This window comes from Schistocerca gregaria, chromosome 1 (assembly GCF_023897955.1).
Source record: "Schistocerca gregaria isolate iqSchGreg1 chromosome 1, iqSchGreg1.2, whole genome shotgun sequence".
NCBI classification, from domain to species: domain Eukaryota; kingdom Metazoa; phylum Arthropoda; class Insecta; order Orthoptera; family Acrididae; genus Schistocerca; species Schistocerca gregaria.
This window is the reverse complement of record NC_064920.1, coordinates 904,206,064-904,231,584: the sequence shown is the minus strand read 5'-3', so window position 1 is coordinate 904,231,584 and position 25,521 is coordinate 904,206,064. Positions and strand designations below refer to the sequence as shown.

General features: G+C 42.4%; 1 protein-coding gene across 2 annotated transcripts in view; it reads right to left on the bottom strand.

The window, feature by feature from the left end:
• Nucleotides 1–25,521, bottom strand: part of LOC126274625 (superoxide dismutase [Cu-Zn]-like) — a 330,804-nt gene that overhangs the window by 73,949 nt on the left and 231,334 nt on the right. Inside the window, exon 1 of one of the 2 annotated variants that reach the window (XM_049977130.1) lies at nt 24,392–24,560. The exons of the other annotated variant lie outside the window; for it this stretch is intronic. The gene's annotated coding sequence lies outside the window, so the exon portion shown is untranslated. Of the gene's footprint in view, nt 1–24,391; nt 24,561–25,521 lie in introns of those variants that run through there. 2 annotated transcript variants of the gene reach the window in all.

Sequence of the window (25,521 nt, the reverse complement as noted above, 5' to 3'; positions counted from 1 at the left end):
CAGCAGCAAGGGAACTATGCTTCGTGTGCTTCAAAAAGACACGTATAGTATATTCAGTTTATACAGTTGACATATGTGGATTGTTAATTAACATTAATTATCCGTTTGGACGTTAATTAATTTCTTGGAATAGCCTGGTTGAGCTAATGCGTTATTAATTTTAATTGCACACGAGGACCTGCCACCGTGGCAGCAGTCACTACATCGAGGAAATGCAGTGACGCTCATTCCAGAGGACATGTTCGAATCTTGGCGTAGGCGGAGCACAATTTCTGGCACCCAGTTTGCGCCAGTTTTCTTCGTTAGACTCTTCGTAGGGGAACATTGTGTGCTGATTATTTTCATTATACTGGAACCTAAGCTCGACGGCACCTTTGCGACAGTAAATATACTCGTACTTTCGTCACATTCATGAGGGGTGCCATTGCAAACTAGGTCAGGCCATGCCCATCGAGTTTCCTGCGATTTCATTTAAATCACTTAAAACGAATACCACCATGGTTCCTTCTAAGGGGGCAAGACCGATTCCTTTCATCTCTTCCAATCCGCCCCCAATGAAATCGTCGCTGGTGTTTCATGAAAAGCAAACTCGTCTTTTTTTCCCCTCACGTAAGCAAATACCACTCCAGTACCGCTATATGGCGAAGACTGAGTACCAACAGTTTAGACGACGGAAGGTGTTTGGCCCATTGCGAGATGCAGTTGCAGATCTAGGAAAAATACGAATTGATGCGGTAATCGTTGTCCGAAAAATGACGAAAAAAAGAAATTGACAGGAAACTTGGCTCTCTCGCCTTGGAAGCAGCGGTGGCGGGAAGAACTGAAACAATTAGTCATCTATGCAGACCCAGGAGACTTCGGATGGACAAAACGGAGAAAGATCGTAGGATAGTTGATGATTTATGGCGGAGGGCGCTAAAAAGCTAGGTCATCAGCGTCCGATAGTTGAAAATAGAATCGAACTACACGCCGACAGTTTGAGCGTATTCATCGCCGAATAATTAAATAATTAGGCTACTTACCCTGTTTCATTTAGTCCATTTTCCTCCTTTCTCATTTCCAATAATCCTTTACGAGGATTTCTGCTCCTTTGCTTTCAATCGCAGTTACTTTTGAATTCAACTTCTTTCAATTCGAAATTGTTGTTCCTTTCGTTATTGTGTCAACTTTCTTCCAGTTCTTGATACTTCTGAAAGCCTGTTTTTTTTACTGCTTCTTTAAAAAGTGTTCCGTTTCTTATTTCGTCTAAGTCGACTCTTGTTTATTGGTACTCATTAGCCTTCGACAGGTTTGTCCTCTGTTCTGCCCGTGCTCACATTTTCACCACCTCGTATACTCTATTCTTAATATCTTCAACAGTCACTATTAGATGCTGCAAATAATGCCACATTCTGCAGTTTTTTCTCACTACTTCTACCTCCGTCGTAGCATTGTCAGAACCAGAACTACTCTAGATATCCCCTCACCAACTAATGTTTTGTCATACACTTTTCTTTCTGTGTGACACCAGGCATACTGGCGTACGTTTTCTGCGTCTTCCCTGAAACTCTTCTGGCGGAAGTGGGAATCGTCGCTTCCGGATCCCAAGGCCTTCTCCATATCTGTACAAGTGCTGTGTCCAGCGGCCTCGACGTAGACTGTACAGTAATCTCTAACCTTGCCCCATACGTTCCCGAAGCGTTTGTTGTATGTTTGTGTTATTTTAAGGTGATTGTTATGAACGCTTCAGTTCCTCGAATGTACCTGTTAAAATGGAAATATTCTCATTGTTCGATGTTTAAATAGCACATCAGCAAGTAAAATCCTGTAACTCTCGGAATTATTTTCGTTGGGTCAACACACTTTCCTTAACAGAACGAAACTGTTAGCCGCAGAGATCCCCAACGTTGTGGCGCAACCACCACCACATAGCCGCCGAATTCATAACTGGCGCCTTCTCCTCCTGCAGTAGTCGAGGATCACGAGGGGCGCTGGTAGCGTCCGTAGTGACCAATCACAGACCTGCAGTCAGTGGTCCCTTGCCGTATCTTTCGACGATTGATTTCGTCGGAACTTTTGCCTAACTATTTTTTTACACCTTAATTCCATTTTTTCGGACTCGATTCGGTTTATTTATATTTTGATCCCTTCTGTTGGCTGGTTGGTTTCGGAGAGGGGACAAAACAGCTAGGTCATGGGTCCCATCGGATTAGGGAAGGATGGGGAAGGAAATCGGCCGTGCCCTTTCAAAGGAACCATCCCAGCATTTGCCTGAAGCGATTTAAGGAAATCATGGAAACCCTACATCAGGATAGCCAGACGCAGGTTTGAACAATCATCCTCCCGAATGCGAGTCCTAAGTGCTAACCTCACTCGGTCTCTTTACTTCCATCTTTGTACGGCAGTTTGTCAGTACTTGTTACCATATCCCACGAGGTGTCATAAGGCCGTTACTGTTTATAAAATACCAGTAAACCCACATCCTTGATTTTTTTAGTGAATCGAACACCCAAGTCTGAAACATGTCCAAACGTCTGATTACTTTACAAACAACATACTGTGTTAAATATTTGACGTTAAGCATGTCAGCGAGAGAAAGCTTAGGAAAGGTTTTAAGTTATATTTCAGGTCCATTCGAAGTGCTCTGAATATCAAACACTTGATGAGAATACTCTGGGTAATTTGTGCTCTGCTTTAAGCAAAGGCGTCTCATTGTTTATGATGTCATATCTGCTGAAGTACTTGTTGTACTTTGATAGAATTGTGGAGGTATAGTCAGTAACATATGTGAATACTGAGTGAAAAATATGTTGCAAATAGATATAGTACTAAAGAAGTAATAAAATCAAAACGCCATGCCTGATGTTGGAAGTTTACGTAGTGCGTGAACAGCGGAAAAGTGGTGAGTGATGGACTTCCTTTCGTTTTGGTCAGGAGAGGGGATGGTTCAAATGGCTCTGAGCACCATGGGACTTAGCTTCTGAGGTCATCAGTCCCCTAGAACTTAGAACTACTTAAACCTAACTAACCTAAGGACATCACACACATCCATGCCCGAGGCAAGACTCGAAGCTGCGACCGTAGCGGTCGCGCGGTTCCAGACTGTAGCGCCTAGAACCGCTCGGCCACTTCGACCAGCGGGAGAGGGGAGAGTGGGGGTGGGGGGAGTTTGTAGGAACCCGTTAAGTGCTCTCATTCTCAAACCCTGAATGAATGCATCCTGGGTTATTGGGCAGCCGTGAGTTACACTGGCTCAAGACATACGCAAATTTCTAGCTGTAATACTTTTCTTACCGAGTCAAATAAACCCTTCACATAAGATTATACCTCTTAATAAGTATATTGCGACAGTAATTCAAATTTTTTAATTTCGGTCAACAATTCGCCTATACGAAATACAGAAAATGAAATTTTTGTCGCCCTGGAAGCAGTTAGATACGCAACCCGCAATTTGAAACGCGTAACTGGATATCGTGTTAGTCGTTCAGTAATACTGTATAGGTATTAATGATCAAGTGAGATACATCGAAAGCTCCTTGAGGGTGTTCGGAGGCGATGCTATTGCCTTTAGAGAGGTTGTAACGCTACGCGAGAGTAGCAAAATGCTGGAAGATCTGCGGAGGACCGCTGGTTGGTCTAGGGACTTGCAGTTGGCTCTGGACGGTAATATAACGTATCACACAGAAACAGGCGAGAGACTTATTATTTTTCGATTACGCTGTTGGCGATAAACCACTGGACAAACAGCATCAGTCGTAAGATGTCGATAGTTCTGCATGTCTCGCAGGAGAGCTTCTGTAAAGTTTGGAAGGTAGGAGACGAGGTACTGGCAGAAGTAAAGCTGTGAGTACCGGGCGTGAGTCGTGCTTCGGTAGCTCAGTTGGGAGAGCACTTGCCCGCCAAAGGCAAAGGTCCCGAGTTCGAGTCTCGGTCGGGCACACAGTTTTAATCTGCCAGGAAGTTTCATATCAGCGCACACTCCGCTGCAGAGTGAAAATTTCATTCTGGAAACATCCCCCAGGCTGTGGCTAAGCCATGTCTCCGCAATAGCCTTTCTTTCAGGAGTGCTAGTTCTGCATGTCTCGCAGGAGAGCTTCTGTAAAGTTTGGAAGGTAGGAGACGAGGTACTGGCAGAAGTAAAGCTGTGAGTACCGGGCGTGAGTCGTGCTTCGGTAGCTCAGTTGGGAGAGCACTTGCCCGCGAAAGGCAAAGGTCCCGAATTCGAGTCTCGGTCGGGCACACAGTTTTAATCTTCCAGGAAGTTTCATATCAGCGCACACTCCGCTGCAGAGTGAAAATCTCATTCTGGAACCTAAAATGTAATGGTCACATTAAGAAAATTGTAGGAAAAGCAGATGTCGGGATGAGAACTGTAGGAAGAATATTAAAAAGAGATAGCACTCATATGAAAGAATCTGTTTACAACACTCTCGTGAGACTGATTCCTGAACATTGATCATCAATCTGGGATCCTCATCTGGTTGGACTAATAAGGAACACCTGACGAAGAGCGATAAGGGTATAGTAATGGGATCATTCAGAAAGCGCGAGAGCACTACGGACACAAGCAAGTTCCAGCGGCAGACGATAAAAGAGAGGTTTACTGTTGCAATTCCAAAAACCTACACTCCATGAAAGTAGGGAAACATGGTACGTTCTCCCATGTATGTCTAGGGAAATGACAATGCCGAGAAAATCAGTTCAATTAGATGTCACAACATCGGTACAGAGCTTTACCACAACAGTCGTCTCTTACTACGCACGGATCGCGAACGTTACGGAGAAGGGAGACTTAAAAGTGGTTCCATATGCACCTTCCGCCACACACAGTGGACTGTATATGTAGATTACGTCGGACTCTATTTTCTGAAAAGTAAATCCGTTAGCAATAGCACAGTTACAAAAAAGAAAGTAAACAAACATGGACAAATGAATCCATATAGTCACGTGTTATCAACGACATCCATTGCGGTCTCATCTCAGAAACGTGCCGTGTGTAGATCCGCCACCGCACGCTCGGCGCGAGTCGTTTGTCAGTGTAATACGTACGTCAACTGGCAACCGGTGTGCAACATGCATGGGAGCCAGCACGTGCGTAAACACGCAGCTGCGTTTCGCATACACGCATATTAATGAACAGCGAGCATCAGTCTGCTATACGACAAACATGTCCTCGTGCTAGAGGATGCTTCTGCCAATTTTTGTCTTCCTTTCCAACTTTACCCACTTCCACTCTTTTACATCTTTACTGTGTGGTTACATCATTATTCTTTAAAATACTATTTACTGTCCGACAAATAAAGATTTATTCTCGATTCGTCCACAAAATTTAATTTTAGGTGGATCTACGTCTACATTTACATATACATGAATCCTCTGCAAATCATACGTAAGTGCCTGGTAGAGGGTTCATCAAAACACCTTCACAATAATTCTCTATAACTCCACTCTCGAACAGGGCGCAGAAAAAAGAACACCTATATTTTACCGTGCGAGTTCTGAGTTTCCTTATTTTATTATGACGAACGTTTCTCTAAGTAGATCAGCGTCAAAAAATATTTTCGCATTGGGAGGAGAAAGTTGGTGACTGAAATATCTTGAGAAGATCCCGCCGCAACAAGAAACGCTTTGGTTTTAATGCTGTCCACACTAAATTCTGTACCATGTCCGTGACACTCTCTCCACTATTTCACTATTTCTCTGTAATACAAAACAAGCTGCTTTTCTTTGAACTTTCTCGATGTGTTCCGTTAATCCTATCTGGTAAGAATCCCACGCCGCGCAGCAGTCCTCCAAAACAGGACGGACAAACATAGTGTAGGCAATCTCTTTAGTAGATCTACTGCAACTTCTAAGTGTTCTGCCAATAAAAAGCAAACTTTTGTTCGCCTTCCCCACAACACTTTCTACGTCTTTTCTCCAATTAAAGCTGTTCGTAATTGTAATTCCTAGGTATTTAGCTGAATTTATAGATTTACGGATAACCGATTATACAAGTTGATTCAAAAATGGCGCAGAAACTGAAGGATGTGATAAAGATGTCAAATACACTAAATCTGGAACAGAAACTTATGATCTTGGAAGTAGTCCTGTGCCAGCGAAAACTTTTCAATGTCAGGAACGAGAGGGACAATGAATGCACACGTGCCATTAAGTTCAGCAAAGATAACGTACTGTTTGTTCAACAACGTTGCACGTTACAGAAGGTGTTCGAAATGACGACCACCACATTCAACACAGGCTAACATATTCTTAGAAAATTCTGGTGCAGTATACCAATACGCCAGGCATCGATTGCTGTGACCTTATCAGAGGAGCCAGAATTTTCTACGAAGGTGTTACGCCTGTACTGAATTTTTCACTTCATCCATCATCGGTAGGAGGGACGAAGGATATGCACCAGTAATTAACATGGCTATACAATTGTAAACAATCTGCACCCTCAGATTGTTTACGGGTGTATTCTAGTACACAAACTACGCTGATTCTCTTTTGATCGGCAATATAAGCTCAGCCACAATGTTTCACTATGTTACCAGAGAGGGTCTGACGAAGGCATAATTAAAAGCCGGATGGGTTGCCTTTGGCAAAAATCAGAGACGAAAATGCAGCTGTCGGTTTATTTATTGCCTGTTTATATGTATTTTATGTGCTGGTAGCCATTTGGAAAACCGTCTGTAAAGCAGAACATTGTCGAGTAGACGGTACGTTGCCTTTGCCGAACTTCAGGTGCGCTTGCAGTCGTACTGATTGTCATTGAAGCTGGCAATCCAAACCCCTCACTGCGTCGCAATTGCTTCCATGATCATACCTTCCCATTCCAAATTTGCTTTTTCACTACTCTATCAGCTTCTTGAACTTGGGCGCAGCCTTTTGAATCATCCTATATTCCTCTGTGATGTCTTAATACCACCTTCGCGATACTTATGGGAGGGCTTGGTGGCTCCGAATATTTTCAGGTTATGCAAACAAAAGTGGTTCTTTTAATTTTCTGAGCAGTTTTACGTAAAATAATTGACTTTCCTCTGTGAGTACCTGCCACTTACTATTTTTCAGTTAAGGCAAACACATCTCAGCTAGGTAACCTACGTATCTTCGTAAGTGATCGATGTTCCATGACTAGCTGGCCAGGATTGACGCGTATCTCAAATATGGGGACTCGATACGAGTTATAGTCATCCACTTTGGAGGAAAACGATACTCTCCCTTTACCCTGCTAGTGAATGGACGCCTATAGGATAATGCAGTTCACACCACAAACAGCTTGGGGAATTTACGGTCCCTTGGCTAACCTCTCAGGTCCCTTGATTTGTCACCCATGCAGCACGTCTGGAAGGCGATGGGAAGGAGTATACTTTTATAACAGTCTCCACGCCTGTAGTTTAGACTAACGCCGTAAGTTTCAGGTATGGCAATAAATTCGTCAATATGACATTCGGAGGCCGTCTACTTCCAACACACAACGAATACAAGAGACTACTTGCACCTGTGGGGACCACATCTCATATCTGTATTCATTGCGTATATCAGCTCTGACTGGAATAAAATTTCAACCAATTAATACGCACTATGTGACGAACATCTACACACTTTTTATCGACCTGGTGTTTCGTTGTGTAGCAGTTTTTATTTCCTTCGCTACATGTACTCATTTATATTCCTCCAAGACAGTGCATTTTCATAGTTACTAGGTAGTCGTCTCCATAAATGGAAAGAATATCTTAGTCCATGACAAGAATGTCAAGTCCTGTAATGTTTCCTGCGTCCTTCATGTAGACAAGATCTAGTGTGCTGAAGGTGGTATGGAAATCTATCCATGGGGATACGATACCCGACACATAGTGTCTCGTTGATTACGCCCCTTTCACAGATACTTGATGACTGATAACGGCAATCCTGTTTCTCAAACGATTAAAACACTTCTGCCGTGCTTTGCAAGATAACTTAAGTCCAGTGGACCTACACTTCATTCTAAACTCTGCGAAGGACATACGTTTTAAACGGAATGAAAGTTAAGTAGTTTAATATCCACTTACTGATGAAGACAGCAAGGACAGATAAGTGCATGAGCTATCGAATTATCAGCTTAACATCTCATGTGAATAATATAGTTACAGAAGAATGGAAAAGAAAACTGAGTTAGATTACGATTAGTTTGGCTTTCAGAAAGGTAAAAGTATCAGAGAGCCTTGATAATGGAAGCAAGATTTAAGAAAAGAAAAATCGAGACATTTTCACAGGATTTGTCGACTTTGAAGAAAAGTTCGACGGTGCAAAGTGTTCGAAATTCTGAGAAAAATAGGGGTAATATATATGGAAAGCCGTGTAATATACAGTACTGACAGGTATTCAGAAGCGAAAACGAGAATGGAAGACAAACAATGAAGTACTCGGATTAAAATGGGTATAAGACAGGTATGCTGTCTTTCGTCCCTGCTATTCAATGTGTACATCAAAGAAGCAATGAGGAAAAGGAAAGAACGGTTCAAGAGCGACATAAAAATGTGATGGAAAGTTTATGACTAATCTAGCTATCATAAACTTTACACAATGTATCTCCTATTGTAAGAATTATGGCAGCTTTTATTCTGTTCTTCAGTTATTCTCTGTAGCGAGACGAAGGGGAACAAGCACACTATTCTTCACATGTGGCCACAAGGAAAAATCACATCCGGTTGTGTCTGGTGATATTGGACGCCAAGAATGCAGGGCAGTGTTTTGTGATCCCGTGCGCCCTATCCAGCGCCGAGACATAGTTAAACTGAGAAACTGACTTGCGTTGTTGTGTCAGCGTGGTGGAGCTCCATTCTCTTGGAAAATGAAGTCATAGCAGACCTCCTGAAGTTGTGGAAAAAGCCAGTACTACATTATTCGAAGATAGCTCATTCCAATAACTGTGTTTTCTCAAAACAGAAGGGACCGTACACTTTATCGCGAGAAATGGCACAAAATACGTTCACTTCAGACGAGTGTCTTTCATGCACCGTAATGTCATGAGGATTCTGAAGTCCACATATGCGCAGATTATGTCGGTTTACTTTACCGCGAACATGAAATTTTGCTTCACCACTGATTCACTCTTTGCAAACTGCAGCACACAAAACGCGTTTTGATGAGCGTACCCCATCGTACTTCTGACTGACTGCAAACTGAGAAGACGCAATGACCGACATCTATAGGAGATTTTCTGAAACTCTAGGCCACGGCCATTGCAACACATATTTCCTTGCCGGCATGTTCTAAAGTTTCATAATCATAACCACTCAAAGTCAGGTCATTCTTTTTGAAACACCCTGTATAACCAACCTGTAGATACACAGCCACTAAGTTTGATAAACATCGGAACTATGAGTTGTGGTTTACCACCTTCCATTTTATACAATTTGATATGTTGTTGTTGTTGTGGTCTTCAGTCCTGAGACTGGTTTGATGCAACTCTCCATGCTACTCTATGCTGTGCAAGCTTCTTCATCTCCCAGTACCTACTGCAGCCTACATCCTTCTGAATCTGCTTAGCGTATTTATCTCTTGGTCTCCCTCTGCGAATATTACCCTCCACGTTGCCCTCCAGTACTAAATTGGTGATCCCTTGATGCCTCAGAACATGTCCTACCAACCGATCCCTTCTTCTAGTCAAGTTGTGCCACAAGCTCCTCTTATCCCTAATTCTATTCAATACCTCCTCATTAGTTATGTGATCTACTCACCTAATCTTCAGCATTCTTCTGTAGCACCACATTTCGAAAGCTTCTATTCTCTTCTTGTCGAAACTATTTATCGTCCATGTTTCACTTCCATACATGGCTACATTCCATACAAATAATTTCAGAAACGACTTCCTGACACTTAAATCTATACTCGATGTTAACAAATTTCTCTTCTTCCTTGCCATTGCCAGTCTACATTCTATATCCTCTCTACTTCGACCACCATCAGTTATTTTGTTCCCCAAATAGCAAAACTCCTTTACTACTTTAAGTGTCTCATTTCCTAATCTAATTCCCTCAGCATCACCCGACTTAATTCGACTACATCCCATTATTCTCGTTTTGCTTTTGTTGATGTTCATCTTATACCCTACTTTCAAGACACTATCCATTCCGTTCAACTGCTCTTCCAAGTCCTTTGCTGTCTCTGACAGAATTATAGCGTCATCCGTGAACCTCAAAGTTTTTATTTCTTCTCCATGGATTTTAATACCTACTCCGAACTTTTCTTTTGTTTCCTTTACTGCTTGCTCAATATACAGATTGAATAGAATCGGGGAGAGGCTACAACCCTGTCTCACTCCCTTCCCAACCACTGCTTCTCTTTCATGTCCCTCGACTCTTATAACTGCCATCTGGTTTCTGTACAAATTGTAAATAGCCTTTCGCTCCCTGTATTTTACTCCTGCCACCTTCAGAATTTGAAAGAGAGTGTTCCAGTCAATATTGTCAAAAGCTTTCTCTAAGTCTACAAATGCTAGAAACGTAGGTTTGCCTTTCCTTAATCTTTCTTCTAAGATAAATCGTAGGGTCAGTATTGCCTCACGTGTTCCATCATTTCTACGGAATCCAAACTCGTCTTCCCCGAGGTCGGCTTCTACCAGTTTTTCCATTCGTCTGTAAAGAATTCGCGTTCGTATTTTGCAGCTGTGACTTATTAAACTGATAGTTCGGTAATTTTCACATCTATCAACACCTACTTTCTTTGGGATTGGAATTATTATATTCTTCTTGAAGTCTGACGGTATTTCACAATTTTATATATTAATTTGAAAAATAGTAATGTAATGTATCAATAAATACGATCTCCATAAAACGCGGAGATGTTTGTTAAAAACCTTCGTCTGCTGTGATTTGAACGTGTTCACTCTGCAAGCTGTGGCTTAACTGTAGAAGTGCCTTGCGGAAACGTAATGCGCTCGCTACAGCAGTAACTACCTCCACTAGCGCCCCTGCCCGTGTGGAGACGGTAGCAGACAGGCGTCGGAGGGGGCGGTTGGTGAGGCGTCGCCGCCGCCCCCACTGGGAGGCGCCGAGCCGGAAACAGTGTGCCCCAGTTGTCGCGTTTCCACAGCGACCGTTCGCTCTCGCAGTATTTGCGGGCCAATCGGTTTTAACCCCAATCGAGCGGCATCCCGCCGGGACACAGATCGTAATCCAATCTGCCCGCACATATGCGGCCGTTTTTGGCCTCGGGGTGGGGGTTTGGGATGCGGGTAGTTTCATATAGCAGAGCGGCGCCCTCGCCGATGCTTAACTGAATTAAAACTGCAATTTCGGCGCCCGCTGTCGGTAATGAGATACGAACGCTGTCGGACCGGACGTTTGGGTCAATCCTGACGTCCGGATCACAGTTTTCTGGTTGGCAGGAGCGAATATCGTTTTACCGCGATAACACTCTGCATGAAAGCGCAGTTCCCAACTCCTATCCGACAGACCTCCCTCTGTTTACTGCCTGCTCAGTTCTATAATGCAGGAGCATTAGGATTGACGGATGAAGCCAGAAGTTCAGTAGAAAGCATTATAACCGAAACAGTATGTTTGAAAAGGCCGCCTGCAGAATCGCGGCTTGGGAGAAGGGAAAGATCTTGGTTTGGTGCCCGGTTCCTGTTTGAGCTAGGAGTATGGAGCAAACAGATTTCGGTTTAGTCCGGACGAGCGACCATTTATGCAGCCATTCGAACACCTGTCTTACTGATGTTACAGTAGGCCTATATTAAGCAAGGTTTCAACGACAATCGGAGCTGATGTCGTGGAAAATTGTGCGAATCCATTTATTCCTTTTGAGAAAGATTTTAATTAGGCTGAAATTAATGCCTAGTTAATGTCACCATTTGTAAGTGCACTGTTCGTATTTTGCGTGCAAAAGAGACACTTGCATTCGGATTTTCAAAACAATCACCGTCAAATAACTCCGAATTGGAACAAAACTGATGCCACCTGTGCATCGGACCTTTTCTGAGATATATTAAAAAACCAGAAATCCGCCTCGATTGCGAAAAATGCACCTAGTGTTAACCTAGGTTTCAGCGTAGATAACTAAACCTTCTTCAGAACAATAAAACCAACAAGTTCCTAAGACGAGCTTCGCAATCGACGCGGGTTTCTGGTTTTTTAATATATTAACCAACGATTGCTGACGCGCTGCGATGTTGAAAGTTCTTTTCTGAGATAAGTTTTAACCGTTTGAAAAAAATCTTGTTTGTTTTGTGAGGAATCTAAAAAACGATTCTGCGCGCTTTTACTAACACACACACACACACACACACACACACACACACACACACTAACACACAGGCGCTCTCAGAGCCGTTCTTCCTACATTAAACCCCATTCATCTGAAAAAGGCTGATAATACTGTTCTTTAAATTGTATCGTGTAATACCTTATATCACACACTCAAAATGGTAGCAGAGGTCGTGATCGTTCTGATTCTCGAAGATGACAGCTGCCACTGTTTGACACACTGTTGACCCCGTTCCCGATAACTGGGCGCAAATCGCACATGAGATAACTACAAGGGTGTACTGGCAACATTTACGGAACCTGAATGCGTCAACAGAGACCTCTTACAGAAATAAGTATGCCCGAGAGGAAATCAGACATCATTATTGAAATTACATTCGCTGCTTACTGAAAAATATTTAAAAAATAACTTCGTCCAAAAGATTTCTAGGTAATGTATATTAACTGCCCAATAATAAGCTAGCGGGCACCTATAGAGTATCTGTGTAGCGGCTGGTCTGTAGTTGATGGACTGAGGTTAATAAAACCAGGAAAATCACTGCCTCTCACCGTTTCCCTGTCTAACGGATAGTAGCACTCAAGCCGGCCATTGTGACCGAGCGGTTCCAGGCGCTTCAGTCCGGAACCATGCGACCGCTATGGTCGCAGGTTCGAATCCTTCCTCGGGCATGGATGTGTGTGATGTCCTTAGGTTAGTTAGGTTTAAGTAGTTCTAAGTTCTAGGGGACTGATGACCTCAGATGTTAAGTCCCACAGTGCTCAGAGCCATTTGAACCATTTTTTTAAGGTAACCTGTCACAGTCTTTTGCAGAAAGCATTGAAATTGTGGGTGACGTGGTGAGATGCCGCATTGCTGTAGGACAAGGAATGAAGCTTAAAACACATCAATACGCGTTGAGAAACTTGTAAGGGAATACGTCCAATTCCTAGAGAGAGTGAGTTATATTTGACTGAAATGAATCAAGAAACAGAGAGTTGCTAGCCATGAGTTCCGCATTACACGCACAGTGGCAGGGGTCGAACGACAAAGCTTACCGTCATGCGATTAGTGGAGTAGCAATGCCGGATTATTGTGGTGAAAAACAGCGTGATTGCACGAAAGCAATAACTCTAGTTTCTGCGCGCTTCGTATCACAAAACATATTGGCCAGACCGTACGGCTGCACAAGGCTGCTCACAAGATGATGGAAGACAGCGCTTGTCTATTATAGCGACGGAACGTCCGTGTTTCTGCTATCTACGATGTGTACACGTCCAAAATCAGCAACCGAATAGGCTGGACAGTAACTCTCAGTGCTATCTGTAAACTCTGACAACGCACCGCATTGTGCGTCCGCAGTTAACAAATAGGTTCCCGCAACCAGCATGACAGGGGGAGGAAATGAACTCTGGTGGAGCCTCGCCCCGGCGGCAACATTTTCTCTTTTACCCTCAAGCTGGGGCACCTGTTTGGGCCCTGGTCCCTGAACGAGGGAAAAACTAGTGTGCCTCCGGCACCGCGTGGCTTAAGCTTACATTCATATGCAACAAATTTTGTACTGTGGTGATCCACAGTTGCTGAAAGCTACGTTCACACTGAGGTAAAATAAATCTCAAAGTAGACCTGGCCTGATTGTATGACAAGTCAATGTTATACAAAGTACTGCTCACAAAACAGACTGACATCTAAATAAAAGGACTGGAGAAACGTAAATATGAAATCTCATATGGACATACCTAAGGCTTAAGATAGATGTGAGAACTTCAGGTCCACTGTGACTGTCTAGACGAACGGAGCTGGACCCGTGCTGGCGCCGGTTCCGGTAAAGAAAATGGCGGGATGCACGGAAGAACGTATGCAATGGAGGGCGATATGGGAATAGAATCGTAAACAGTGGCAGAAAAAGCAAGGTGGCAAAATTACAAGTAATTTTATATGTAAAGGTAGAAGAACCTAAAATACAATTGTTATTTCACTTTGTTTTAAAACCAGGGGAGAAGCATGCAGAGTAGAATACACTCATAAAATAAAATGAATTATATAGGACTTTATCAATCAACTTCTTTATGAATCGTAAACACATCAGTAATGATGTATAAATCTGACAATGCTTCACAATTCTAGAGGTCAAACACGTAAGAGCGCAGTAGAGAAGTGTGATTTCAGGGACAACTGTAAAGTAACTGCGTGTAAAAATTGTTTTAATTATGGAATAGACCTGTAGATTAGGTTATTTTATTTAAGCAGTCGAAGTTTGCTAAATGTTGTGATAATGCAACTCTAGTTGCCCATTTAGGATAAGCATTGGGAGACGCTTTTTGCATCTTAATATCTCGATCTCTTCGAAAATGTTGAGATTATGTCCTTTTCTTTCCTGATGAAGAAAATTAGTTTGCAAATTAGTTATGGTGTGCCCCTCCTCACGCAAATGGTTACTTAAAGCTGACTTGGAGTTAGCTAGATTAAAGAGTTCTTTAAATCCCGTGCAGAAGCTTCTGCTTGTTTGTCCAATGTACCTCATAGGTCAGTTGTCGCATTAATGCAATATAATATATTCCAGCAGTATTGTAGTTTCTACTGGTAGAGTGTCCTTTGCGCCTACATTTCATCCCGACGCTCTGTGGAATAAAGAAGGCTGGTTGCATGTTGTTCTATCGCAAATGTGACCCGACTTTCTTCGAAATCTTACCGAAGTATGGGATGAACTGCATGCGAGATTCCGCGTTAACCAATGTGATTATGCTGTTCTTGGTTCATCTATTCAAAGTTCTCTAAATTCCGTAATCCGATTCAGTATCGAGTGGGAGTGGGCTTGGATGACAATACGGATACGTAATTCCATGCTGTCTCAGCTCTACTCCAGAGTTCATCGATTTTGTCGAATGGTAGCGGGCCAGTCTCTCGGAAACCCACGGCAGTGGGTGAGAGATGTGGGGAACATGGTGTCCAGATCAACAGTCGAACACACACCCCATCGAGGTAGGTCATGACAGCACGGACAACACGGAGTCTTGCGTTATCTTGTTGAAACGTAACTTCATGGAGAGCTGGAAGACACACCGCAGCCACCAGCCTTAACACGTCAGAAATGTAACACCAGGTGTCCAACTTACGTTATGCGAACCAGATGAGATCATGCTGCGTACCGAATGGCATTCAACCCATCACGAGAGGTGCTGCGCCTTTATGATGATGAAGATTGTAATATGGAAACGTTCATTTTTCCCGGAACCTGGACACACGGTTACGTCCATTGTGATGCTGTGCGTAGACCTGAAAATTGTCAAAATTGTCTGAAAAGACGACAGTGTCCACTGATGTCGCTGGGCGTAGCACTGTGGGTGCACCTCTCTCTCCCGCTGAACTGCCACAACAAAGGTATCCGTGCTGACAATCCCTGGTGCTCCAGACATTCACTGTCTGTGTGGATAAGTGTCTGCTAACAAGACCAACTGAAGACTGAAGATAGGTAAGTAACGTGGTTGTTCTGACGTGCACGGCGAAACGCGTAATGTGTCTGTCCTCTTTGGCGCTAGTCGAATGGGAGCAGCAGAGATACCGTATGACGATGATTACAGCATTGCTGAAGCTATCGATTGGTTGGTTGGTTTGGGGAAGGAGACCAGACAGCGAGGTCATCGGTCCCATCGGATTAGGGAAGAACGGGGAAGGAAGACGGCCGTGCCCTTTGAAAGGAACCATCCCGGCATTTGTCTGGAGCGTTTTAGGAAATTCACGGAAAACCTAAATCAGGATGGCCGGACGTGGGATTGAACCGTCGTCCTCCCGAATGCGAGTCCAGTGTCTAACCACTGCGCCACCTCGCTCGGTATCGATTGCATATTCGTATGACAGTCGTGGGATCCCGGCTAACTGGGGCAGCAATATTGTCGAACGATAAACTACGGACTGAACAGGCAAAAATTCTGACACTGCCAAATTTCGATGGGTGCTTCTAGACATTTCTCCTTGGTGTACTTGGTTCTCCGCTCGATGACGGTCCTTAGGTTCGTGGCGTCATGACTGACATTATATCCTTCAGAGTGCTGTCCTAAAAGCCAATTATAAAAAACCTGCAGTGTAATTTTTCCCCATATAAAGAATGAAGATAGCGTCACTGCTACCTACTTAGTGCATCTGCGCTGAAATGCTTATGATTTGCGTATCCATACACGTAGTACACTTCATACCAATTTCACAAGCTGCGACATCGTCGCGAAAAAACACAGTGACCCGTATATGTAATAAGTTTCCTTTAATTTACGTCTATGGTCACAATCTTTTCTGTTTAACAGACTACCGGTTTCGGTATTTAATAACCATCATCAGATCAGCAGAAAAAATTGGAACAATATAAATACACTCTCAAACTCTATACAGCTTAAGAACAATACATAGAGCATATTGAAAAGTAGTACTGACAAAATTTACAGTTGTGCGCTTTAAATATGAAGAGGCATACCTGTCTCATAAAACCAAAGTCCTGGTGCTCTGCAGCCATAGTGGCATAGTCAACTGTTAAATGCGGAATCAGCACCAGCATCGTCAAATACATATGAATCACATCACATGCACGAGTCATGTTGTCAGTAAAACTACTGTTTAAAACAAGCTGCCTTACAGTAGCCACAAGATGTTTGTGTAGTAAGTTGACCAGATGTCGCTAATGTCAGCATACACTAGTTTTCATTAATTGAAACAGCAGAAATAAAAGGGGGATACAATAGTTAAAGTCTGTGATAAGCTTATAAAGTATAAAAAGTGTTACAGTAATAAAAAGCAATAAAAAAACGGCAGCTTGTTTTAAAGAGTAGTTATATTGACTACATGACTCTTGCATGTGATGTGATTCATATGTATTTGACGATGCTGGTGCTGATTCCGCATTTAACAGTTGACTATGCCACTATGGCTGCAGTGCAACAGGACTTTGTTTTTATGGGACAGGTATGCCTCTTCACGTTTAAAGCGCACAAATGTAAATTTTGTCAGTACCACTTTTCAATATGCTCTATGTACTGTTCTTAAGCTGTATACAGTTTGCGAGTGTATTTATATTTTTCCCATTTTCGCTGCAGACCTGATGATGGTCATTAAAGACCGAAACCGGTAATCTGTGAAACAGAAGTGATTGTGACCATAGACGTAAATTAAAGGAAACTCATGCCAGTTTGACGATACATGCATCCTTCGCGAGGTTTCAGTTTTAAAGGACAGTAGAGTAAATAGTTGGTGCTCATCGGACGGTGGCCGCAGCGCGTGCAGGCCTGGGTGTGCGCGTTGGTATGGCAGCGCTGGCCGCCAGGTGGCGACTGCGTGCCGGCCGCGCGTGGAATGCGACGCTGCGTGCCTGTCAACTGTCCCGCAGCACGGCAGCTCCCAGCAGCTAGCTGTACGCCTGACCTGCCAGCGCCCGCGGCCTCAGCACACAGTCAGAGGATAACTCGCGTAGTTGTGTCTATAGTCATAAATGATGAATTAGTTAGGCGGCACACAGCTATTTCATCGAAACGTATTTGTACTGTCTTGCAAGACAGTTTTAACGTTATTTATAGAAATCTCCACAGTGAGCAGCGCCATTTTGTTTTAGCTCCTCTAGCGGCGTGCTACGGTGCTGTGGCGCGGGATTTCAATCTAAACCAGAACTGCAGGCACTTATCTATTCATCGTGACAAAATCCAGAGGAACCTTCCTGCTTAAAACTGCTACAGTTTCATGGTTAGGAGCTCACCGAAATGAGCTGTGTCTAACAAACTGTCCTGCAGGGTGGGCAGCAAAAGAAAAGCTACCCTCAGACTCCTATCCCCATTATGGGACCTGTAAAACCGTCAATAGATTGAGAACAGGGGTAACAAGGTTCAAGTCTAATTTTAAGAAGTGTTGTGAATGTGGTACGAGGCAGGAATCTGAACACCTGTTGGTCTGCAGAAACCTGAGTTAACTCTGTGACATGGAAGACCTGTTTGCGGCGAATAACTGTGCCATTCCCGTTGCTGAACACTGGATTCACAGAGTGTGAAATTCCCTGTAATTAATACTAGATTATAGTTTTTATTATGTTGTCTATTAGTGTCGTTTGGACTCGGATAAATAAACAAATAACGAAAATTAATTTCGTAACATTGTTTTTTCGAGGTGACGAAAATTTATGACTACCCCTCACACCCTCTGTATCCCAGATGCCTGCTCACGTTAAGTGTCTTTTGATGTGACGTCTCATTGGTATCGTACATTTTAATAGAACTGTTGAAGCAGTCATGTAGTAGATCCTACTGAAGCTCCATCAAGATAACAATTCGCGCTATAGTTCTCTTAGTGACCGTTCTAGCGTTTTCCCCATTTAATTCCTCCTCCTCCGGTTTTCCTTGTTGCGAATAGAGAAATAGGGCTACAAAACTGCCTCATGTTTGTCTGATCTAACGTTGCGACCAAAACTACGGTTCGGTAGTTTTGGTACAGTACATATTTGACGTAGTAAATGGCAGGAATACCGATAGTATTGGTTGCATTGGTAGGGGAAGAAACATAAATGAATGTAAGAGAGAGAAATTTTGTTTTGATTTGCTTCGCACATAGTTACAACCGCAAACTAAAAATTCGTTGGCCACGTAACCCCTCGCTTTCATGTAATCAAAACAATTACTTCTGATGCAAGTACCGTTTACATGCATAAACATAAAAGAATCCACACAATTATTGTTGTAATTTTGTACTAAATAGAATGTTCTTTGTCACGATCAAAGGCCAGAGTTTCCTGTTATTACCGCTAAATGCGTAAGTTGTTATGAATAACAGAAATATGTCTTACACATGCTCGATGAAGTACTGAAGTAATGTCTGATATGTTTTCGTTTTGCGGTCTTTTTTTTTTTTAATTTTACCTTTTTTGAGGATATTCCGTTTTCTAATGCTATATGATAAATCTATACTGTTTCAAATTTTTTACTACAACATCCCTCTGGTTCACATTACATACCAATTTTCGAATAGAATCAGAACTCAACACTGACAGTTTCAGTTTTGATATAAATACTGTTTATTTTCAAGTAAAAGACGGGAGGACAACTATGCAGAACAAAAATGTTCCATAAGTTGTGTGGCCCTTTAGATATCCTCAGTCAATTTCTAAACAGTTCACTGCTACCAGTTTCGGGGAACCTGCTAAGAGAATAATCGCATACACAAACAAAGCTTTCGAAATGAGGCAACACCTAATAGTTATGCAACACACCACACATACACGTAATGCAGTTACAACATTAACTGAACAAAGCTACTAGTAAACTACCACAGTTTACGCTGACTTGACAGTCTGCTGCAGCGAACAGAGATTTCACAACTCTAGTCTGACTTAATGAAGTACTTTTGTTAAAATTACACAAACGTGACGAGAGCAGGTGAACAGTACGATAGAACAATCGGTAATGAAAATTCTCAAGTGAAACAATCGACTGACAAAATTAACGTGCCTTATACACATGTATTTCATGTATCACTCTCTTCTTGTACCTACGCTAATCTAATCATCGCAACACAACGTTTTCTGTTTCTTAAAATGTTTTAGCGTCGTTGTTTCACAATTTCGCATTTCATTACGACTACACGAAACTATTTTGGCGGGAAATACCTTCAGTATGTTTCCATTCATATGAGTTAATGGGTATTATCTTCTGCTTTGCGCGCATTACGTTCTTATCTGATCTGTTCGCGAAGCTGGCACGTTAATTATCTACCGCTGGAACCTTCTCATGTCATACTGCACTCACTGCAGTTACTTCAAATGAGTTACAGATCAGTTTTTGTTTTGGAAATGCGATAGCTTTATGGTAATTACCCAGTTTATATTAGCAAATGTTATGTAATCTGCGTAATCAAGAACGGAGCGATTGACACAATGCAAGTAACTCTGCTTTTCAAGGAACCTATAGATCCGCTTAAACACGTGTGAATCACCCAGCGACTGTCGTATCTCAAGTTCCTGCTAGCCTCCCTAAACAGCATGCCAAAATAACTAAAGAGCGTGCCATCAGTCTTTGGGAGGAGTCAGTACGTGAGAGCAAAAGAAAACAGTAACGAAGTTGTTGCCTAGCATTGTGACAACTGGGTTTCTATCAGTGTACTTAACACTTCGAATCTTCTATTACATATCCCTTTTCGTGTGTGAGAGGATGAGGCCTAAGTTTCATACTGTGTGTGAGACACAATATCTGTGTTCCACATCGATTAATTAGAGGCGACAATATTTCGTCAAGTAACATGATTATATGCAGGTAGCTGCAGTTATTCGGAGAAGAAGAAGTTTAGAAATGATACGCTAGCCTGGAAAGCCACATGAAAACAGTCTTCGGACTGAAGACCACCACCACAACAACAACAACAACAACTATTACTAAAAATGTAGAGCTTACGAAGGTAATGTATCGCACGATATAACGTGTGAGTATGTGGATAAATTAATCGTTAAATAAAAAGTGAGTGAAGCTTATAACATGTGCAGTTACACACACTGAAAGAAGAGTTTTGACTGATTTTTAACAATACATCTTGAATACTCAAGACGATAGGTCTACGTTCAACTGAATAATACTCACCCGCGTAGCTCTGAGTATAAATGTGGATAAATTAATCGTTAAATAAAAAGTGAGTGAAGCTTATAACATGTGCAGTTACACACACTGAAAGAAGAGTTTTGACTGATTTTTAACAATACATCTTGAATACTCAGGACGATAGGTCTACGTTCAACTGAATAATACTCACCTGCGTAGCTCTGAGTATAATTCCATTGCATTAAAGAAAAATTCAGTATTTTGTTATTACATTACACGGTAACGCCAGTCAGACATTTTGATAACATAATATTTCGCAAATGAAACAATTTGAATATCTTATCTTTCATATTTCGGTGCTGATCTTCACTGCAATCTACATTGTAAATGACATAAAAATGTTGCAAATTGTTTCTTCTCGGAAGGATGAGCGTTAACTACGAAAGCGGCTTGAGAACTTGTGTCACTTCACTGTCGATCTTTAGAAGTTAGTCACTGAATAACCCTTAAATATGTAGATTATGACTGTCTTACAAAAGGGTTGTAGCTCCGAGAATCAAAGTTGAGAACCGTACCGACAACGCACGTCAATTCCTGTTCTACAAATTAATACAATCGGACCAAAATCGATTACAACATAGTTATATTTATATATGACTACCAGGCAGCCATTTGACACAAATACAGTTCCTTTACTCCGCAAAAGAAACCTGTGTTATGCCACCAGGGAGCTCTTCTTTGCTCTACGAAGTGAGACACTTTCGTTGGAGATTTTCCATAATGGTCGTAAAGGCATGCCCGTGGCGCCGTGATGACGGTGTCATTTGCTTTGTTCTAATAACGGTTGCGTACATTTTTCCTCAGTGCCTGTTGAGTCATCAATGGTTCAAATGGCTCTGAGCACTATGGGACTTAACATCTTAGGTCATCAGTCCCCTAGAACTTAGAACTACTTAAACCTAACTAACCTAAGGACATCACACACATCCATGCCCGAGGCAGGATTCGAACCTGCAACCGTAGCCGTCCCGCGGTTCCGGACTGCAGCGCCTAGAACTGCACGGCCATCGCGGGCGGCTCAGTCAATCCAGACGGCGATTGTTACGCAGTGTGACAGCCTATTTTCTCCCCACTCTCAACTAGGAGCAAGTATGATATATTGTCACCTGGAAGACACTATACAACAAATGTAGAAACGAAATCAATCCATCTCTAAAACACCCGAAGTTGAGAGCGGAATATTATACTTTCTCATTAAAAAATACAAAACAATCAACTCATTAATTCTCAGAAAATCCCGTCTTATGTGGAAATCACTGCATTGACGAGCCCAGAAGATTACCGTAATTTTATGTTGTGCTAGAATGGGCTCCTATGGTTTCGTAAAACATCTACGGCAATATCTACATCTATTTCCACACTTCACCAGTTAGTGTTCATATTGTCCTGTTATGGACTACAGTATAACGAAAAATGTTCTTGAATCTTCTTGACACATTAAAACTGCTCCGATCCTAGAAAGTTTCTATGGACATGATATTTTTTTTTAATTTAGTAGCTTTCGATACGTACCCATGCAGCCGTCTCAACAGTGGACTGCCAACTATGATGATACGAATGTAAGAACAACACAACACCCACTCCCTGAGCGGAGAAAAATCTCCGACCAGGCCGGAATCGAACCCAGGCTCCTTCAGAAAGCAACCCAACACGCTTATCGCGCAGCTAACGAGGCGGACAACCGTCATCGAATACCAGCAAAGAAAGATTGTTACCAACAACCACTGTAAAGATGTGCGCTGATTTATGCCATTCTGTCATATTGTCATAATAATCTAAGGCACTTCTCTCTGTCTTAGCTGACTGAAGATAAATGAGTAGCTTTCCTTGAGAACCTCTATACAGTATAAAGTAATAGATTTGAGTTCTGTGATACAAGTCGGAACTCCCGGTGACCAACATATACTTTGATGCCTTCGTGCTGTGTGTAGCTTTTTTCACTAACTCAACATCTCGACGGTCTGAATAAAACACAGAGGTACATGGTTAGATTTCAGCGTCACCGAAACTGTCAGAAAGTGACTTGTGCACTTCACCTTTATAAGATGAAATGAGGAGCCGTTTTATTTCCAATTATGCTTCGGCATTCCGCATGAACACCCCACACTCAGATATATTCATATTCACATATAAGGGAGGAAACGGCTGTTATAACAACTGAACATCAGAAACTATAGTTTTTAAATGAAGATATTTAAAACTAATGAAATATCTGACGAATTTTAAACAAATATCGTCTGTTTGGAATGGAAGTAAATGAAATGACAATCCAAAATAAAACAAACGCAGACATCGATATTAGAGCGTGAAATAATACTCCGAAAAAATTCAAGAAACAAAATGAAAAACACTCGTCTGTACAACACTTCACTTACTGTGTAGAAGTTCTGAACTGCTGGAATAAATGCTTTAATGCCTGCAGAATAGGTCCTGGGTTTCTTTCGGTTATGTAACTTTAAAAACAAAAATTACTCACGTTTCCCGGGGGCGTAAATATTTTCTGTGAAATTAATAACCGTTGTGAGCAAATTACGAGCCTTTCAGAAAAGTACACCATAGTATTTCTAGGTACTTGTAACGCGAATTCCGTAAGATAAGTTTCATTGTCCAACCTGGCTTTTAGTTACTTAGTTGAAATATTTCGCTTTAATCACCTCTCCGAAATTATCGTGGTAGGCATTTACGGCAATTCCACGGAATCCTGAGGTTTGACGAAAAATTATGTGGTCGCCGTTAGATTAACATGGCTTCTTTAAAGGGGAAAAAATAAAGCGCGAAGTTCTATTACATAAACATAAGTTCTGGGTAACAGACGTACTAACAAATGTTACAGACTTCATTACCTTGCCAATACCTTTGCTCTTGATATTTCGGTGAGTACATTACGTTTCTGGAGATTTCCATCACCTGCGAAATACACACACACACACCACACACACACACACACACACACACACACACACACACACGAGCCAAGCGAAAGAACAGGAGAAGGTACTGCAATTTTCAATAAGGCCTTAGGAAATAATCTTCTTGTTCAGATTGTAATATTTGACACCAGAATATACAACGAATAAGTTGAAACACATACGTATAGAAATCACAGAAAGTGTCAGTTATTTTGTACAGCGCCGTATGAGAATATATGAAACGCTCGAGGTAATTTGGGATGAAACACGCTAATGCGACAGAAGCCACAGCAGACTGCTCTGTAGCCTGTTGAAAGGTACGTACACTAATGTCTCGTAAACTCTGTAAAAGGCAAGAACCACAAGATCTAACAACGTCGGAACTTCGTTCCAGGGCAGCGTAACGTCTTTTGTGAAAATGTTCCCAACAGTCGAAGTGCCGACCGCTTTCAGTATTTAACTTTACAATGCGTTTCGATCTTTTGACTGTCATCATCAGCTGTCAATGTCAATGACAAGATCTGATGACGGTAATAAAGGTATGAAGCCATCCATAAAAGGAATATTGTACGCTATAAGGACTGCTAAATAACTGTCAGAAAACTAAACCGAACGAAAATAAAGAGTCGAAAATCTCACACAATAAAAATACGTGAAAGAATAGACAGTATGCAGCAGTACCTTCCTCAACTATTATGTGGCGTTCCGTTTTCAGTTGAGTAGGTCACAGGCGGCTATCGGCGCGTTGCACTCACAGTTTTAGGTGATCCACCAGTTGACGCCGCTGAAGGCGATGTACCAGAGCGGACAACGAGTGAAGCTGCCTCCGCGACAGATTGCGCCCTCCTGCGAGATAAGGCAGTTCGGGCTTGCTGACCTCTGTTGCGCCCGGCACCACCTAGCGCACGCTCACTTGATAAGTGTCGCGTCCACTCAGCGTTAAGGACGACAGTTCCGCGGAAACACTCTGCGCACTTACACACTACACAATAACTCGGTATAGGCAGAAGCCCAGTTCATCGAAGTATTCCAGAGGAATGTGCGTAGTTAGATGAAGTTCATCAATCAGGTACTGAGTAAAGACGAGCCCAAGTACTAATTACCAGTAATAGGCTATAATAGTCAACTTTCAACAAAGTAACAGGTTCCACAGAGGTGTCAATTATTTGAAAGTCTCAGCACTCAGTAGTTAAAGCGCCAAACCACTGAACCAAAGGTATTCGATCACTGAGTAGTCCTAGTATTTTTATTTGCCACTTATCGCTTCTTTCACTTCTGAAAATGTTTCGTAAAAATGCTGAAGTACACCGTGTTCGGAGTCCACATTAAATTGTGTCCCTCAAAACCTGGCTGGGATGTCAGCTGAAAGTTCGGCGGAAGGCGACCATGCATGGTATAGCACTACGGTGGCCGCCCCAAGCTTCGGATTGATGACAGTATTACATTTAAAGTTCCATGTACGCCGTACCGTACGCCGAAAGCAGTGAAACAGTTGGCATTACTCGTTAGCTTCCCAGGTATGTGAGTGAGTTGAATATTATCCTCGAGGCGAGTGTTCATCACAGACAAGGGTATCGTTAGGGGTGCCCTAGGGAAGTGTGATAAGACCGCAGTTTTCTCTACATTGATAAATGATCTCGCGGCCAGGGTAAGCAGCTGTCTACCCCTGTTTTCTGATGCTGCTGTCATGCATGGGAAGGCGTCGTCGTTGAGTGAAACATCAAAATTTCGTCTACCCAGAACACTTGTACAGACAACGCGCTGCAAACAAACTCTTAGTTGCAGAAAAAGATACAGTAATGAACATTCAT